Source organism: Mastomys coucha, unplaced genomic scaffold, assembly GCF_008632895.1.
Source record: "Mastomys coucha isolate ucsf_1 unplaced genomic scaffold, UCSF_Mcou_1 pScaffold20, whole genome shotgun sequence".
In the NCBI taxonomy this organism is placed as follows: Eukaryota; Metazoa; Chordata; class Mammalia; order Rodentia; family Muridae; genus Mastomys; species Mastomys coucha.
The window spans coordinates 26,735,533-26,755,808 of record NW_022196903.1 but is presented as its reverse complement, the minus strand read 5'-3'; the positions used below and the strand labels follow the sequence as shown (position 1 = coordinate 26,755,808).

General features: G+C 43.0%; 1 long non-coding RNA gene across 1 annotated transcript in view; it reads right to left on the bottom strand.

Annotated features, from left to right (window-relative positions):
* The window catches only part of LOC116098047, a 37,271-nt gene extending 19,985 nt beyond the window's left edge, over positions 1–17,286 (bottom strand). The window contains exon 1 of the long non-coding RNA XR_004121678.1: positions 17,242–17,286. This is a non-coding gene — a long non-coding RNA (uncharacterized LOC116098047). The remainder of the gene's footprint in view (positions 1–17,241) is intronic.
* Positions 17,287–20,276: the final 2,990 nt, after the last annotated feature.

The window sequence follows — 20,276 nt, the reverse complement described above, 5'->3', positions numbered from 1 at the left end:
TGGCCACAACAGAGTAGGTAGGCGGGGACAGCCTCTCAGAGCAAACAGTGTAAAGATACACGGGTAAATGCCAAGGCTTTACTGTTTGTGCATGACTCAAATTCATGTTAAAACCCTAATCTCAGCCTAGCTAAACTTGACTAAATAAAGTCATAAAGATGAGCCCAGGTCTGGTATGGTCAGTGCTCTATGGGAGGAGACAGGGAACTCTCATGCCCTCTCTCCCCAACTCCCTTCACCCTTTCTCCTCTCTGTTCTCCTCATCCTCCCATCTCTCTTCTTCCTCTTCTGTTTACATGTCCTCCTCTTCCTACTCCCTCTACATCATCCTCCCTCCTCCTGTTGCTCTTCCTCTTCTCTCTCTCTCTCTTCTTCTCTCTCTTTTCCCCTTCTCTCCTCCCCACACTAGGTTGAGGACACAGAAAGAAGGTGGCCATGTATAAGTTTAGAAGATCTCAAAGGCATGTTAATCTTCTTAAGATGTTTCTCCTTCTCAACGGAGAAAACCAAGGTTTGTTATGAAGCTCTCCATCTCTGGGAGCTGCTTTAGTGCTCCTAGCTGACCAAACAGGCTGAAGAGAGAACTAAGCTCAATCAACAAGAGTGGGTAGTTATGTCAGAGGCCCACAAGGTCACTGCAGTCACAGGTCTCACACTGGTAAGTCATGGTTTGACTCCCTCTCCTCTTCATTTTGCAGTTATGAGGCTGAGATGAGACATGGCTCAGGTCAGAGGACTGGGATGACCATCCCTGAACTAAACTCTGCTCACAGGGGTCTGAATGATGACGCTGGAACAATCCCCTGGGAGCTGAAGCAGGATCTGAGGACTTATCCTGGACTCCCATGAAACCAGGGTCACATCTAGTTAGCCAGGATCTCCCATTGCCTGAGAAGTGTCTGCCAAAAGAACAGACGTCAGGTCCAGATTTGCTTCTCAAATGGCACAGGGCCAGAAGGCTCAAGGAACCCAAAGCAGCTACCAACCAGATAAAACAATTGGGAGGGATCACTCTGGAACCAGAGCCACTCAGAGCCTCACACTTGTTATTTCATTGTTAGAAAGATCAAGAGACAGAAGAACAAGAGTTGGGCAGGACTCAAGTCTGGGGGGTCTGACTTTTTTGGACTACTACCAAACACTCAGACCTAAAAAACAAAAACAAAAACAAAAACAAAAAACAGGCACAGAATAGCATGAAGTGTGAGGGTACTCAGTCAGGCAGAAGTCCAAATTAACCTGACTCCAACACCCTGGACTTGTGCTTGAGGTAAGTAAGACTGGCCCAAAAAAGCTCGTGAGTGGGAAACAGGCTGTGAAGAAAAAGGCCAGCAGGGCTAATGAATGTTGCTCTAGCCTGGATCCTTACCATTGCTGAGAGTTACTTAAAAACATAGAATCCCAGGTCTCACCCAGTCCCACCAAATTAGAATTTGTATTTTGTTAGGAGTTCCTGATTGTCCCAGTGAGACTGAGCAGCACTGTCCTCTGGCTTGCCAATTGCCTGGGGTGTGGGTGGGAGTTTAGAACATTTCAGAGAAAGAATGGAACCAATGAAAGGGGGAAGATAAGGAAGAGAGTAACACAGGGAGGCAATTATGAGCAAAGTACAATGGTATATATGTGGAAAATGTTATTATAAAGCCAAGTAGTTTATATGCTAACGAAAATAATTAATTTTAAAAATTAATTAAGCAAATAGGCATGGTGACATATGCCTATGATCCCAGCACTTACCACTTAGAATGCGAAGGCAGGATGGTTCCAGATTCAAGATCATCTGAGTCTGGGGTTAGCCTGGACCACACCTGACCACATCTCAAACAAACAAAGGGCTTTAAAATAACAATGTTAATACCATTTGTATTTTGTCTCTCTAAGATATTATCATATTATTATCTCATTTGAACTTCCAAGAAACCTAAAATAGTTGTAGCAGTGAGTGACCTAGAGAGCACAACCACACTCGAGGTGTGAAAAGGCATGGTGGACTTGTGAAGTCATTGTCAAGAAAACCTGATTCAGAGCCCTCATTCTACTACAAGGATGCTTGTATCTCACTTTTCACCATGTCTGTGGTGGCTGTTGAATGGCAGCCTTCACTTCATGCACCTGCCCTCCCCTCCCCTATAATTGGAAAGTGTGGCCTGATGACAGCCGATCAATCAATCATCAATCGGCTGCACAGGTCTCTACAGTAGCCTAGAAAGAAAGTCTTGCTCAGTGGAGTTGTATCAAAATCTTAAATCTCAGAAATTTGAGATTAGAGAAAAAAGTTCTTGGGTATATAAATAAACACAGTCACTTTGGGAGCAATATGGAAAATGTCTATTTGAATTTTAAAATGCATCTAATTTATTGCTCAATAATATTCTCCTTGACATTTTATATCACAAAAATTATCCAATTTTTCTGAAACATTGCCTATAAACAAAACTTTGGAATTTGGAAATAACTTAAACACCCAAAGAAAAATGTAATATGTGGCACAATAGAATGCTAACTAGCAATCTGAAACAATAAATTAGAAATACATGGATTAGTATGGCTAGATTTGAATCATACATAAAAATACAGGTTCCAGAATCATTCATCAAGAGTGTTAATATTCAATATGGAGTTTGCATTTTTAGCAGTGTGTTGATTTCTAAGCCTAGCTAACCATCCCACTGGCAAAGAAACAAAACATGCTAGATAAGATATTTTTCAAAAGTGCCCAAGTTCAACAACAAGCTGAGAGGTCCAGGCAGAACCCCCGGCTGGAAGTGAAGGCTGACGCCCAGAGTTTCACGGAGCCATGGAGCTACTTCTATCTGGGTACATTTGCCTAACCTTGTGGATGTGACTTTCTATGTTCACAGCTTCACAGGGAGGACAAGATGCCACAAACAAAGCTGAGGTCCATCATTTACTGACTATAAGTCCTTCCTGGAAGTGACATGCTCTTCCTGGCCCTCATTCCACTCCAAGGATACTTGTATCTCACTTTTCACCAAAAAAAAAAAAAAAAAAAAAAAAAAAAAAGCTATTGTATTGGGTTCACAGTCAGCTTCAAAGCTAACGATCACAATTCCTCCAACAATATTCCTTTATTTCCAGCTATTTTTAGATACTTAGAGTCTATATTTTCCTACAAATCTTAGAATTAGCACAACATTTTCTACAGGGGAGAAAAAACTTAGAAATTTTATTAGTGATACATTGAATCTATTGACGATGAATCAACTAAAGGGCAAATACCATTTGAACCACACTGAAACATGTTATACATCTTGAAATGATGGTTTCTATTAGGTATTGAGAGATAACCAGTCACACAGAAAGCAAAAGAATCACAACAGAAACCCAGAGAGAAACTCAAACAGACCCATAGGGTTACGGGAAGAAAACAATAGAACAACTGGGTTTGGGAATTTTTTTTTATCAAGAAAGGTGAACTGATTTTCAAACAAATTACTTCTCTTATTGCTGTAATACCTAACAAAAATACCTCATGGAAGGAAGGGATTATTTGAGTTCCTAACTTGAGTCAAGCCACCATTGTACGGCTTGGTAGCAGGAGCTGGAGGTAACTAGTCATGGTGCATCTGCAGTTAGGAAACAGCAAAGATGAGTGCTCCTACTCAGCTCACTTTCTCCTTCTGATCTGGTCCAAGACTCCAGCCTAGGGGATGGTGCCACCACATTCAGGATGAGTCTTCCTACCTCAGCCCAATCTAAAAATGTTCTCACAGCTGTGCCCAGATCCTTGTCTCCTAGGTGATTCTAGATCCTGTGAAATAGCCGGGCAGTGGTGGTGCATGCCTTTAATCCCAGCACTTGGGAGGCACAGGCAGGTGGATTTCTGAGTTTGAGGCCAGCCTGGTCTACAGAGTGAGTTCCAGGATAGCTAGGGCTACACAGAGAAACTCTGTCTTGAAATAATGAGAGAAAAAAAAAAAAAGAATAGCTCCTGTGAAGTAGACAAATGATATTAACCATCATACTCAAACTTGAATGCAATGTCCTTCTTGATAACCACAGAAACATAGCCCATGTCTTGTCTTTCCAACCTATGATTTCTTGTCTTTAGTCTGCTGACATTTGACCTCAGGGTAGTCACAATTGTGAAACTTCATAGGCGATAAAAGAAGCAAAAAAATTATATAGTACTTATTTCTATCCACAGAAACAGAACACTAGCTATCGTAGAAGTAATGCTCAGTGCTTTTTCCAATTTTTTTTTCTTCTGAGAATGTCCTTAAAAGTAACCTAATTTTAGAACTGTGAAAATGAAAGCAGGTAGTTATACAAGCAATGTGTGTGTTTGTGGCCAGAGGTACCAAAAAAAGAGCTCCTTGGTCAGAGTACAGGATAAACACACATCATCACTTTTCCCTTACTTTTTCTCTTATGATGTCCCAGGGATGACTTTCATCCTTTGGTACTACATGGTGGTGCTGTAGGATATCAGATGGGTATGGGACATTATGAATTTCCAAAAAATAGGAGAAGAGGCCTCTAGGAGATTGTCTTAGGGTTTTACTGCTGTGAAGAGATACCATGGCCAATGCAAAACTTATAAAGGACATTTAATTGGGGCTGGCTTACAGGTTTAGATCTCAGTCCATTATCATCAAGGCAGGAACATGGCAGCATCTAGGCAAGCATGGTGCAGGAGGAGCTGAGAGTTCTACATCTCCTGCTGAAGACTGCTAGCAGAATACTGACTTTCAGGCAGCTAGGATGAGGGTCTTAACGCCCATGATCACAGTGACATATCTATTCCAACAAGGCCACACCTCCAAATAGTGCCACTTTCTAGGCCAAGCATATTCAAACCATGACAGAGACTGATAGTCTTGCTGATCCCAGAGAAGAAAAAAAAGTGGAAAGAAGATAACTCTTATGCTTTCATATGAGAGGCAGGTCCAAAGTGGCAATTGAAGACCTAAGAAGACCTGGCACTAACACGACCAGCTACAAAAACAGAGATGAAACATATTCTAAGTCTGACTGAACTGATCATCACCTACTTTAACAGAAATCAATATTCATGTCATATTTTAGTGGGAGTCATAAGCTCATAATGCAACTTCCAAAGTGTTCAAGGAAGTACTCAGCACCCAGAGAACTCTAAACAAGCAGCCAACACCAGATAATGAGCGGGTGCTAAGATCAAAGGGACAGATGCTAGGCTTAACAGATTGACTTTAAAGCAGTTGTTATAACTGTGCTTTAAGATATTAGGACGGTTCCTCCTGGATTTAAAAACAAAAATATTTTAAAGACTAGAAGAGACAAAGGATTATATAAGAGGGACAAATGTAAATTTCATAGCAAAAAAATGCAATGTCTAAAATAAAACACACTTGGAATGGCTCAATAGGATAATGGAGATGGCAGAGGAAAGGATCAGTGAACTTGAAGACAGATCAATAAAATCACCCAATCTGAGTTACAGATAGATCAAAAGAAAAAAGGGCTTCGAGGACCCATAGGAGAAATCAAAGGTTGTACCATTCATGTCTTTAGAGTCTCAGAAGGGAAGAAAGAGATTGTACAGAACAAAATAATTGCACAGACGATGAGTGAATTTTTTCCCAGGTTTGATGAAAGACATAATTTTATAACTCAGGGAATTCAGCAAATCTAAAATAGGATAAACTCAAAGAAAGACCCACCTAGATATATAATCAAACAGCCAAAAGATAAAGACATAGACAAACTCTAGATATCACCCAAAGGGGAAGAAATAGCATCAGGGAACCAAACTTCAGAATGTGATTTCTCACTGGAAGCATGGAGGCCAGGAGACTGTGAGTGGAATCTTTAAAGTACTGAAACAAAAGAGCTGTTGGCAGAATTGTGTATTCAGAAAAGACACTCGGGGGATTACAGTGAAATGAAGGCATGCTCAGATGAAGGGAAATGAGGAGAATTTCTCATCAGCAGATCTGTTCTAACAGAAGGGCTGCTGGGTGAAGGGCAAGAACAGCATAGAGATACAGAAAACATCAAGAAAAGAGCCTCAGTGACCTAAAAAACCAGAGAACATAATGAGCTTGTGGGTTTTTTATCTTGATAAGTTCTTTAATTTTGTTAAAAAGTAGTATTATATCATTGGATGGAGTTTTCACTACAGGTGGGTGCAGCACATACCAAGATAGACATAATATGCATAATAGCTATTATGAAATGGGCAAGGACTTTATATTGTCTCTACATTTTATTTGATGTGGTAAATTCTTAATTCTAGTTAGAATTTTAAAAGTTTATTTTTGTGCATATAACTCCTAGAGCAGCCACTGAAAACAGTACAAAGAAATATAAGCCAGAAGTCAATAAATAAACCAAAAGGAGATAATAAATAAATAAGCAAATAATTCTAAGAAAAAAGTAGGAAAGAAAACAATGAATAAACAAAAAAGAAATGTTAGAGTCCACTGTTTCAATGATGCATTAAATGCAAATGATATAAGTACACAAATTAGATGGGAGAGATCAACAGAATGGCTAATAAAAACAAGTTCAAACTAACATGATTCCTATTAAGAAACCAGTTTTTAAAACTAATTACAGGATAGTTCAGAAGTGAAAACTATACCATGGAAGCATTAATGAAAAGACAGTGGGGGCTGGTAAGAGGGCTCACTGGATAAAAGTACTTGCCATCAAGACTCACAACCTGAGTTTGAGTCCCACAACTCGCGTGGTGAGAAGGAAACCAGCTACTGCAAGTTGTCCTCTGACCTCCACATAAGCACCATGGCACATGTATGCACACACATACTACACAAGACAGACAGACAGGCAGACAGACAGACAGACAGACAGACGGAGGGGAAGGGAGAGAATAAGGAAGGGAGGGAGGTAAAACATTAAGTTGGTTTGTCTGTATTAGTATTTAACAAAGTAGATATTCAGAAAAAGGAAACATCACCCTGCATAGTGAATAGGGGTTGTAATTACTAAATGAGAGCAGATAACTTCAAAGAGTCTAGGGAAATGAGAATGGATGTATGAGAGCCCAGGGAGCCCTCAGATGATGTCAGAAACAGGATAAAGTCTGATTGTCAATGAAGTAGTGAGATGAGGGCTGGGTGTAAAAGGTGAGTAGCAGAGCAGGAGACAGTGAGTCCTGATGCAGTCATCATCATCTCTGATGCCCAAAACGTTGCATAGTGACTGTGTCACTTAGAGCAGAAAGTAGAATGAGGAGCTGACAAAGATAATGTGAGTTAACCATGTACAAGAAAGTGAGTGCTATGGGGTATGAGCTATGGACTATTTCCTGGGAAACTCTGCACCTGGCTCTCCTTGCACTCAGTGGTCTATATGCCAAGGCTTTCAGAGCACTGAACTAAAAAGCCCATAAAGGTAGAAGATGCAGAAATCTCAACACTCCAGCACTGGAGGATTTTGTGAACATAAATTGACTCTCTCACAAAGCGAGAAAGGTCAATACACGATGAATAGGGGTGATCCCAGGAGACACAAGCCCAGAGGACCCCAACTGTCTAGATTTGAGTACAAAACACAAGAGACTTCTTAAACACAGGAGAAATCTCTCCTTCAATTTAGGATCAATACACACTTTCCCCTATGGGCCATATTTCAGTATATTTTTATTTAAAAGGAAGAAAACTCAGCCCTGTAAGCTGTGATCCACCTTGGCAGAAGCTCTGGGACTTCAGGACCATGGACAGCAAACCCATACCTCCTTCTATTGTGGTTTGCTCATTGTAGCCTACAGGAAGTTATTTAGCAACATCACTAACAACCCTTAATGCAACCCTTACTGGCTTCTAAAGGGGTGCATGAACTGAAGTGTTTCCATCAATCCATCTCCTCTTTGGAATAAGGGGAACCCAACTAAAAGTCTTTAGGACGCAATTTTTCTAACATCTCTCAGGGTCTCTTTTCCAAACAGTGCAACCAAGAGGGTCCTGAAATGGAAACAGGAAGGACAAAAAGCATGAAATCCTCATTGGAAGTAAGTCCTTATCAATAGCAATAGACTCCTCCCATGTCCACCACCGATGATGGGTGTAGCCGGACTTTGGCTGCTTGGTGGACTCTTCCTTCCATCCTTCTCCCCACGTTTTCAATTGAGCGGAAAGAGGGTGATGTCATCTTTAGACTACTTCCTGCTAATTAGTGGCGCTAAGTTGCTTGGGGCAAGTTTGACCTTCACCATCAGGATATCTAATTTCTTATTTCTTCTTTATTTATGACTGCTTAACAAACAGCAACCAACAGCAACCCTGCTTCTCAGGGCCCTAGCATTTATATTTATGCCTTCTCAAGAGTTCCCAGAATTCCAAATGTCACATAATCGCAAAAGCTGTGTGCAGCTCGCAAAATCATGCCCTTCCATGAGGCGAATCATAGTCAGCTGCTGTGGACAACCTGCAGCAGCCGCACATCCCACACCTAGGATTAAAGCACAAACATATTCTTACCATATTTCTGTGGTTTTTCAAATAAATCAAAAGTCCAAGATTGTCCCTACAGATGAGTCTTTCAAAAATCCCATCTACTGACATGAGGCAGAATAGACATGTATGCTGGGAATATGAAGACAAACATTCATAATAATATAACCTCACCTGCTGCATATTAGAAGGTGTGCTCCCAAGGAGTAATGCATAGAGATGAGTCATTCACTTTAAAAAAAAAAAAATGCCTATGGCAGATGACTGGCCAGACAGGCATTGACATGGATGTGCTTGTAGGCTTAAAATTTTATTTGCAAATCATGATATAATGGAAATGGACATCATACTTTGCATTTATATAGCTACCATTTCTCCAAGGACCTCAAAGGATTCTGTAGCCATTACCTGACTCATCATTGTTACCGGCTTGTAAGATGAAGGAGAGGCAAGGATTACTCATCCCATCTCATTAAAGAGGAAGTAGATTCCCTGAGGGGATTTACAGATTGGCCAAGGGCATAGTATGAATCATTTGTTTGCTCTAAACCATGGATGGGCTGAAATTTAGTCGCAAATTGTCCTTAGACTTACCAATTTTGACCTATAGGCTTCTGAGATGGGAAAGATTCCGATGGTTAGATGCCCAGTGCAGAGGGAAAATGTTGACTTGCCAGACAGAGGAAACAGTGCCCAGAAGTTCATGTGTCCTTCCCTGGGCTACTGCTGCTGGCATCCTTCCGCACAAGCATAGCACTCTCACAGCAGAGAGGTGGAAATGCCCTGCTAGTTCTATACTGAATACTGCTCTATGTTAATAACCACCTCAAATGACTGTCCATAGTGCATGCTTCACATACAGAGTCCTTCTTATAACAGCTATGTCAACTTTACTTCCTTGCAGAGGTAAGAGAGGCGCTCAGAGAGACCTGAAGACTTATCTGTGGTCATGTGCCTGATGTGTGTAAGCTCAGGACTGAGTGTTCTTGACTGATCTAAATACATGTATTTCTTCCATGCTTCCCACTGGAAATTCATATCCACACAGTGAGGGCCCCAGTGACAGAGCAACTCACCAAAACTATGTCAAGTCAGTCACAAGCAGAGAACAATGAAAGTGCATAAGCACATTCTTTGGAGGTTTTGGTTTTGTTTGTTGTTGTTGTTCAGTTTGGCATTTAGTCATGACCACCTGGTATCATGTTTAGCAGGGAATAGAAACTGGGGTAGAAAAGCAAGGGCCATATCTACAGGGGACGTCCTCCTTTTGGGGTGCTTTAGATGGACGTGTCACTTACTGCCACAGCTCTGAGGTGCAGGTATTAAGAACTCCCTCCCCACCACCAATCTGCAACTACAGAAGGCAAAGCCCAGGATGTAAAAAGCTAAGCTAGTATGGGTGGAGGGGGTGGGGGATGCCTTGCACAAGCCTCTACGTGCCCTAGCGCACAAGCCACTGTGTCCCCTAGAGCTAGGGCTGAGCTATAACTTCAGCCATGCTGTGACTGCGCTTGGCAGCCCACTGTATGAAACAGTGCCATCCATGGATGGACACAGGTCACATACACCACGTGCACTTTCACAGGCACCCCAGATATAAGCCGCACATGCAACCTAAAAGCTTCTGGGAGTTATGCAAAATTATGGAAAAGAAAGAAAAGCATAAATCATTCTGACATTTTACTTAAGCCAATATACCCAATTGATTATCATTTCAACATATAATCAATATAAAAATAGATATTTCACATCTGTTTTTTTTTTCTTTATGCTTTTCATTATAGGTCTTTGGAAACTGACTCTACCTTCTATGTATGATACTTCTTCACTTAGACAAGTTGCAGCTGAAGTGTTCAGGAGCCCCAGAAGGCAGATGGCTATAGTAACGGGCAATGTGGATCAAGATGAGTGTATGAAGCTTGGGGGATGAGTCCGGAGTCAACCAGCTACCAGGGTAACAGCATAGTGGTTGGACAACAGAACCATGCTCCCTTGGTTGTGCATCCATCTGCAGAGTCTGCCAGCTGCACATCTATGGGCAGGTCCCTCAGCCTGAGATGCCTTGGATTGTGATGATGATGATGATGATGTGAGGAGGAGGAGGAGAAGGAGGAGGAGGAGGAAGAGGAGGAAGAAGAAGAGGAGGAAGAGGATGAGGAAGAAGAGGAGGAAGAAGAGGAGGAAGAGGAGGAAGATTGCAAATAAAGATGCCCAAATCTTCACAACTTTTTTTACTGCTCAAGGACACCCACATGTCTGGCCTCTTTCACCTAGATGCCAAATGGAAGTTAAAGAGACTCAGGGAGGAGACAACCTAATGGGTCAGGTGCCTCATCTCCAGGGAGGCTGGCAGGGGAGATGGAGTCTCTAGTCTATCTCTGGACATGGTTCTCATCCTCCCTCCTGTCAGGACACAGGAAATGAAGTCTGCTGTTTCTTAGGGATGGTGGGTTTCTGCAGGCTTGGTACCTGGAATTCTTTCTCCCCTGGACTCTGAACAGATAGATGGCAGGGCTGCTCACTTTGAAAGAGGAGGATAAACCAAGGCCAGTGCTGAGTCCCTGCCAGCTGTTGGTGAGAGTCATGATCAATCACATAAGCAAGCCTTTTTCAGGTGCTCACCTAGAGGAAAGCTGCTCCCACTGATGTCCTGTTAGGTCCTGAAGCCCAGGACCATGTGTGAGGAAGGCCCAGAGACCCAACACTGAGCTATTAAGACAGAAAGCATCCCTCTCAGCCCCAAGCAGTTCTAACACTCAGAAGCTTGGACTATTGGTGGCACCAGACAGTGTTGCCTGGTGTTTCTCTAACTGAACTGGACAACTGTCTTCATGTCTCACAGACATCATACCTGAAACCTGTGTTCTTTTAACATCCATCTGTTGAAATCCCAACAGTGATGGAACTGGGAAATGCACCTTGCTGGGGTAACTGAAACTCTGTGTGGTTGCAAGTGTGGGGACCTCCTGCATAGGATCAGTGCCCTTATCAGTCCTGAAATAGTTTGATGCTGCAGGCTGCTCTCTGGCAAGTGAGGATTTGAGAAGTCTTCAGTCTGTTCATAAAGACCTCTGCCATGCTGACATGCCATGAGGCCATCCTGACCTCAACATCCAGTTTTAGAGCTGTGAGACATAAATTTCTGTGACTTAGAAGCCACCTAGCTTCTGTTACAGCAAAGAGACTAAGACCTGTACCTCCAACTGTTAACTAAATGCCAAGTCCTTTCTTAATACCTTTGTGGGGCTTGCTGAGGGTATCTGAGAGTCTAGAACACACACACACACACACACACACACACACATTTTAATATGAGTGGCTAACCATGCACTAATAAAGTGGAGTTCTTTCCCACAATGCTCTGCCCAGTGAGGGCTGCCACTCACACCCATCCCACCACCCCACATACTACCAAGTAAGACAGGGAGTCAAGGCAAGGGAGACATTGCTCTTCTTTCTGCAGAGGCCAACCAGCTTCACCCCAACCTGGGTGATTTCCCAGAGGACTCAGGGATTGCCCTCTGAAGACCCTGGTCAAGGGCAGGTGAACTGTGGAACACAAAACTTAGAAGCCAGCTAGGATCTCTGGTCCCACAGTCTTTAGTGACGTGCACCTTCACATTGAGAGAAATCACCGTCTGCTTAGCTTTCTCCACGGCTCTGTCAGTCATTCAGTGAAGACAGTTCCTGCCACCAAGGCCCAGAAATAGGCCCCAGGGGGGGCCACTCATAGCTCTAACTGCACGTGTGTTTACACAACACAGAACTCTCTTTCTTGCATAGCTGACCTGACCAAGCATCATGGGCCTTGAAGATATATGATCACCCTGTAGGGTTTCTTGCATCCCTCTACCAGGTAGTGACAGTCAGGCCTACAACACACGCCAGGCTCCCAACGATTCTTCTCTGCCTACTGGTGCTAAGAACAGGGTTCCCTGGATAGTGCTTGGGATAAAGGCCTCACAAAGAAATGTAAGTTGGGGGTGGGAGGCAAGGCTGTTGGCACAGAAAGATCAAGCTTGGACAGAGTTGGTGATTTTATCCAAAGGACTCAAGGGACCAGAGTTCCCAAACTGAAAAAAAAGGTCCATTGAGTCCTCCTACCTACTTAGGGGAGACTGAGGCCCAGAGAAAATAACTAAATAACATAATAACTAAAAAACATAGAGGTATGGGAAATACGCCACAGTCCCTGTATTAGGGAGACTGAGGCAGGAGTATTGCAGAAAGCATGAGGTCAGCCTGGGTACAAAGTGAGATTCTGTGTCAAAAAATGAGAAAGGGAAAGAAAATAGGGGTAGGAGAGAAGGAGGGAAGAGAAAGGGGAGGGGAAAGTTAAAACAGTCTATTGTAAGAGCTTTGGATAAGACTAAACTTGGAAGAATCCTACCCTTTGCCTGCTCTATAGACTTCTCCGTCACCTTTTAGCATCCACATGTGTCTCATTCATCTCATCATCATCATTCATCTCATCATCACTGATATGAAGGCAATACATGTATCCTAGATGATGACATGTGCGACCCGCTTGAGAACGTGAGTAAATAAAGTAGGTAACAACCTCTGGAGGGAGGATAGAGGATGATGTCTGAGCTCATTACCACCACTGTGAAATTAACTATTTCAAAAGATCAGGTAGAGAGGGAAAGGGGAGCATTGTCCAGTAACAGAACAGTGGGTGGTCCTGAGATGGATCCTAGCAGGGGATGGAAAGAGAGACTAGGGGAGGGGCAAGAAGGATTATCAGACATACTCCACAAATGGAGAACCCGAGACTCAGACTCCACTAAATAGCCAGAGTCTTAGGTCCCTTAGCCTAGAAGGAAGCAGGCCATTCCCTGAACTGCCTCCATTTCCCTCCACTTCACTGGTTTTTATTGACTATCACTCCTCCTGGACTGCTCTTTGCTTCTGTGGCTTTTCCCCAAGACCCATTCATTTGTGGGTGAGCTTATTTTAGCATTGTCAAAGGGCAAAAGAAATTAACATGAAAGATAACAGCCAGGCCCAAGTAATGTCTCCTCCCACATATAAGCCTCAACAAAGTCAAGGAGCACTCTAGTGAGGGAACCAGTTTTCTGTCTGGTTCTCTGTCCCTGAATCGGGTAGGCGTGCTTTTTCCTCTCCTGCTGGGTAACTAGAAAGAAGTTCTGAGAATGACACGCAAAAAGGGCGCTCTCTTCTCCTAGCCATGAACATGCATGTACCCAGAGCCTGATGAACGGTAAATATGACCTTTTACAAAGTTTCTTGGCAGGTTCATGTATGGCATCCCCCAGCTGGAATGTCCCAGGCCATGGCTGTTTGTGGTTTGATGACGTATTCTCTGTCTGGACTTGACAGTTTCTGAGAACTTCTGCACTTGGCTCTCACTTTCTCTCACTCTATGACTCTAACTTTTGCTTGGGTATTTAATCAGGCTTACCGGGAAGCAAACATGAATAAATGTATGAAACTTGGTCCCAGAGTTGTCATGCAGGCTGTATTAGCTTATTACTGTATCTCCAAGATAATTCTTCCCTCTCATCTCCCTACACCTGTGCTTTTGAGTTTGGGGAGATCGCAGCTCAACACAAATTACTTTTAATGTTTGGTTTGCAAAGGGGGCTGCTTTGAGGGTTTCTGTCTTGAACAGGTGTGTCTGCTCCTTGCATCGTTATTGCCTTTGCCTTTGTTCTTCTCTGTCTCCAAAAGAGAAATCTGATGAATTAGACTTCAACCCCTAGAGGTGGCCTCAGCCCGAGAATATCACTAAACCTATTGAGCAAATAGAACTGCATATAGAGGGAAGGCCAAGCAAGACACATGTGGCGGGGATCTAAGAGGTCCATGAGCTACTGCTTGCTGGAATGGCGTGTCACAGAAGTCAGCTATGACTTAACTTACATGGAAGTACCAGAGTATCAGAGATCTAAACTTTTCTATGACAGAACCTAGAAGGGTCCTTGGAATATGTGGATTTTGTAGCCATGGAAGATGAAGGAGAGACAGCAGTGACCCTAAGATTCTCTTTCAGATGTGTGGGGATGAGAGTGTAGATTAGGGGCCATTTAGTATAGAGGCTCTGAGCTTTTGGCAGACACCCTCAGGGAGCTGTTCTGAGTGCTGAATGTCCCTACCTCTTTTTCCAGACCTACAATCTCACCGCACTGTAAGACCTGGCTGTGTACTTGCACTGGCGGCTTTGAATGCATCTGGAATGGCTTTGCCTGCAAGAGAGGACAGGATGGGCTGGCAGCGAAAGCAGAGCTGAGGCAGGAGAACAAGGACTGGAAAGGAAGCCAGTCTGAGAAACATGACACATCCCAAGGACAGATGACTGAATTTGCCCAAGGTATGGAGTCAGCCAGATAGCTGCACTATAAGCCCAGAAGAACAAAGGCAGGGACAGTGCCAGAGTGGATACGGGATCCAGGCTGCAGACAGAGGTGGTGGAACCAATGGCAGAGGGACCTGGTACCATTTGGTCCTGAGTTTCATGGCATTTTGTGGCATATAGCAATCTTTAATGGGAGGCTTTGTTTCCCAGTCACTTGAGAAGTAATGACACACATCCCACCTTTTCCTTTCCTTGTCAAGGAGAAAGTCGAATGGCGCTGAGCAGAGTTTTCATTCCAATGACACACCTTTCAAGGCCACTTACACAGTGTGACAGTTACATTCCAGGACCCCAGAGCAGTGACTCCCACTTATGAGACAGAGACAGATGTCATCTCTATAGTGCCACTTGAAGGACAAAAGGGAAGCTGTATAGCCTTCCTACACCATACCCGCTGCCATCCCACCATAGTGCCTGAAATCCCCATCACCCGCTACTTAGGCTTTCTGTGCAGATCAGATCCCCTAGGAAAGGACACATGGTACCCAGAAGGAGTCAGGCAGCTGATGCAGAACAAAGAACTTAAAGTCAGAACAAGCTGGTTTCAGACCCCAAATAAATTCTCTCCCCAACCCCCCTCAAAGAGAGAGAGAGAGAGAGAGAGAGAGAGAGAGAGAGAGAGAGAGAACCTCACTTGGCATCCTAAAGGCTCTGCGTCCTTCTTTAGGAAACCATAAACTCTACCAATTTTGTAGTTCTAACTGACATGCACAAGGAGCCAGCATGGAGACAGGAACACGTACTGAGAGAAATGTTTGTACATTTTACCACTGCCTCTATGAACACTGAAAACACTGATATGGTAGGAAAAGCCTAGACAAGAGTCAAGAGCCAGGGTCTCGGCTAATGAGTTGTGTGACCTTGACAAAGTCACTTTTCTTTCCTGGCCTTAAAATGGATTCATTCACTTAACAGATATTATTTGGAGCTAAAGAGATGGCTCAGTGGATAAAGCACAACCCAGCTGTGTAAGCATGGGGACTTACTGCAATTTGGATCCCCAGCATCTGCACTCAAAGCCAGGTGGGTATGGTGACCTGCCTGTCATGTCAGAGCTTGAAAGGAGGACAGGGGATCTCTAAGACCAACTTATTAGCTAGACTAGCCTAAAAGGTGATCTCCAAGTTCAGCAAGAGACCCTTCCTCAATAAAATACAGTGGAGAGTGATTTAGCCAGTATCAAAATTTCTGAATACACCCACATAAGCAAATGTATGTACCCACACACACACATACACACACACACACACACACACACACACACACATGCAACACACACAATATTGAGTTTCCAATATGTGCAGTGTCCATCTGTTTCTGTGATAAATAAATTAATAACTATGTGAATGAGCTAGTGGTAAGCAATAGGTAGATACAGTATGACCTTAGGGTGGAGAGGTCCTGAGTGGCTACTTTAAATGAAGTCTTCAGACAGATCTCTAAGAAAAGGTGAATTTTATATTGAAGCCTTCAGTAAAAAGAGACCAGCCATGAGAAGATCAAGAGGAGATTCTGGACAGGTAGAAGGGCAGCAGTGCAAAAGCTACGTCAGAAGGAAGAGTGGATGACTTATGAAGTCCTTCCTAGGTCCCACAGGCTTTCTCTGTAATCTCTGTGGTGGTCAGGATGTGACTTTTGTGTAGGACACTGGTATAAGTCAGGTGAGAATTCTTTCATGGGATGATTACCACCCTTCAAAGGTGGAGGAGACCTATGTACTTAGACTACTCCTGCTGAAGTTCAACTGAGCAAGGGAAAATTCAGAGCCAAGACTGGAGAAAGAAGTGCAGCTAAGAAAGAAAAGAAACAGCTGGGTGCTGGTCTGAAAAGAGCATGGTAGAGATCAGGGCTGTCTTCTTTTTGAAGAACATGGCATGCACCCATCATGACTCCCAGAGCAGAAGCTGCCTGGATAGCTAGGTGCTTTTGAACCCTCTTCATTGGAACTGAAAAGAGGTAAAACCAAGTCAGTGAGTCAGGAAGAAACTCCCCAGATGAACATAGATGTAAGGGTCTGTGCTGAGAAGACTGAAGCTATAGATATTGATTAACTTCATCAGTCACTTATTTAACAAGCATCTAGTGTGGAGCCAGTCAGTCTTCTGGGCCTATTCTCCTTGGTGGGGCTTCATCTCACAAAGCAGACAAAGGTCTCTAGATAAATCCTAATTTTATGGTAAAGGAGATAGGTATGCATCAAAAGCCCAAGGTCTTGAGTCTGAAGTTTAGGCCTTCCATTTAATCTGAACATGGTGTGCCCAGTCTGTGTCTAGGGTGTGGCTGATGCTCAACATACCCAGCAGGAGAAAGCCCCAACCCTCAAAGCTCTGATCTCCTTTCACCATTATGCCACCGAGGAGCTCACAGAGTGAATCAGGGTACACAGGCTCACACTGCTGAGGATCTAGGCTCCCTTCCTGGGTCATCTCAAAGGGTGGCACTCACCTATTTGTTCCCATAACAGATACTGGTTTTGCTGTGGAACTAAACCATCAGAACCCTCCCAGAATGCATTGGAGGCAGGCCCTATGGAAAGATGGGAACCAACAGTTCTTCATGTTGTGTGAGATAGCCACTGCTTCCAGCTCTCTGAACATGGTCCGGGACTGGTGGTGTCAGTGCCTGCTCATAACAACAGTGGAGTCTTCATTGACTTGGGGTTTCTTTGCTTTGTTTTGTTTTTTCTTGGGTTTTTTTTTCTTTTTATTGTTGTTTTAGCAGTCCTGTGGATCAAACTTGCATGTGTGTGTGTGTGTGTGTGTGTGTGTGTGTGTGTGTGTGTGTGTCTTTGAGAGAGAGACACATTTAAGACAAGCACTCTACAATTATCTTAGCTTTGTTGTGAGATTTGGAATGTTGCTTCCAGTTGTGCAGCCAATAATCTGGACCTGGCAGGCCGCCTAAAAATATTCTGAACAGCCCATGTTAATTTCAACAAATTCACCTTTGCTTAAAGTTAACAAGATGTGGTTTCTGTTACTTGAGACTGAGAACCATGGCCACTGTCTTTTTAAGGCCTTTGGCCCCTCTTTATCACTAGGATAAGCTGGGTTTTCTACAGCTTGAAATATAAATTTGTAATGCTTAAAATGACAGGAGTGGTTTTTCCTGTCACGGCAGCCATTGGAGAGTAGCAGGCATGGCTCTGCCCCATCTCCATGGTCTTGGACTTCAGTATGGGTCACATAGAGTGTCAGCAAGGTGAGATTCAACAAACGTACCAAATTTGTGAAACATGATCTGGGGGTTGTGTGGCTTCTTGGTACCTTAAGAGCAGTGCACATGAAGAAGTTACTCAAGGGCTGGAGAGATGACACAGAGGTTAACACTACTGACGTTCTTCCAAAGGTCCTGAGTTCAATTTCCAGCAATCAAATGGTGGCTCACAACCATCTATAATGAGATCTGGTGAAATCTTCTAGCATGCAGGCAGAAAACCATGTACATAATAAATAAATCTGAAGCAGAAGAGGAGGAGGAGGAAGAGGAGGAAGAATAAGAAGCAACAGCAGAAGCAGCAAATTATCTAAGGGCAAGCAAGCTCTCAAGTTCATTGAAAAAAGGGTGTAGCCAACCTCAGGCCAAAGGGAAGCAGAGAGCTGAGCAATTACTGGAGGCCTTGAGGAAAGCAGCAGATTGATTCTACCCTGACTGTACCTCTCTCAATAAATCTTTATACTAGAGATAAATAGATGCACTTTGTGTACATATCGGATGGCCTGAATTTTTCTCAAGATTTTTACATATCTCGGTGAAAATGGAAATATAATGTACCTCAACTTGTAGATGAATCAACATGTGGGTTTCTCAGGAAACTGGCAATGTTTGCTAGGCATGGTGGTACTGAAGGAGAATGGAAAGACAACAAGCTTTAACATCAATTAAATATGGTCAACAAGTTTACTTAGAAGCATTAGGTTGCATAGAAAGAAGAAAACAGAACAAGGAACTCTGTTTCTAATCCCAGACAGCAGGAGGCAAAACTGAACTACTGCCTTCTGTACACCTTCTTTCCCCTTCTTGTTTTTTGGAAAAGCAAAGACAGTGAGTTCTGTTTGCTAAAGATAAAATTGTCTTAACTAGAAACCTGCAAATTTCAGCTTGTATAAAATTGAGCTCTAAGGAAAATGTCCTTTAGGATGAGGGAGAGAACACCCTCAGGTGGTTCATGGTCACATACACAAGATTATGACAATGACTATTTATCTGTAAGCTATGAAATATTTGTGATTGGGACTGGGTTCTTTAAGCAATAGCTAGAAGCTACATCTGTGTGCTAATTAAAGAGCTTTTCCCTTTATCTTTTGTTGGAGAAAGGTAAGCCACCTTAACAGTACAAGCCTATAATCCCTCCTGCTTGGGAAGCGAAGGCAGGAGGACCCAGAGTTCAAAGTTAACCTTGAGTGTATACCAAGTTTAAGGGAAGCAAGAGCTATATGAAACCCTGTCTTAAATACACACATACACATATGCACATGCACACACACGGACACAAACATGCACACACATATTCACACATTACACACATACATGCATACTCACAAACATAGATACACACACACATGCACACTACATGTGCACTCACACACACCCCACACATTACACATAATATACACACATGCTCACACACAACACACATGTACCACACACATGCACACACACGAAAACACATTTATACCTACAAATACACATACTGACTCACACACCACCTACACAACACACATACTCATACACATACCACAGATACATGCTCAAATACATACATAAGCCACACACACACTCTCTCTCTCTCACGCACACACACACCATATACACCACACATACTCACTTATATACACCACACATACAGATACACACATACACATACATATCACAAGTGCAATTTATTTGCACAGAAAAAGAATATACCACATGCACACTCTCAAAAACACCACATACACCACACACACATACACACTATAAAATAGAAAAGAAGAAAGGTATAAAAATCCACATAAATCCAATCATCTGAGTTCCCATCTCGGGAAAATAAAGCAAAAAGAACAGTCTAAACCTAAGGAGGCTAGTCAAAGAGACAGTTTAATCAAAGCAGGAACTGATGAAATGGAAACAGGAAATCAATACAAGAAGTCATAAATCAAAATCTGAGTCTTTAAAACAAAACATTAGGGTGCTGGAGAGGAGGTTCAGTGTCTAAGTTCTTACAGTGGACCCAGGTTTGATTCCCAGCCCCCAAAGGCAGTGTCAGGGGAGAGCACCCTTCATGCATGCCGTACACAGATACACATGCAAGCAAAACACCTGTACACACAAATAAGATAAAATCATTTCTAAGACAAAGTACTAGTCAGGCTACAAATTATCAACATGCAAATGGCACAAAAGCTGAATCAACTGGTCTCAGGAGTGTAAAAATGTAATGATGGAAGATTACAAATAGCCACATGCCTGCAAACCTGTTACCTTAAATGAAATGAACT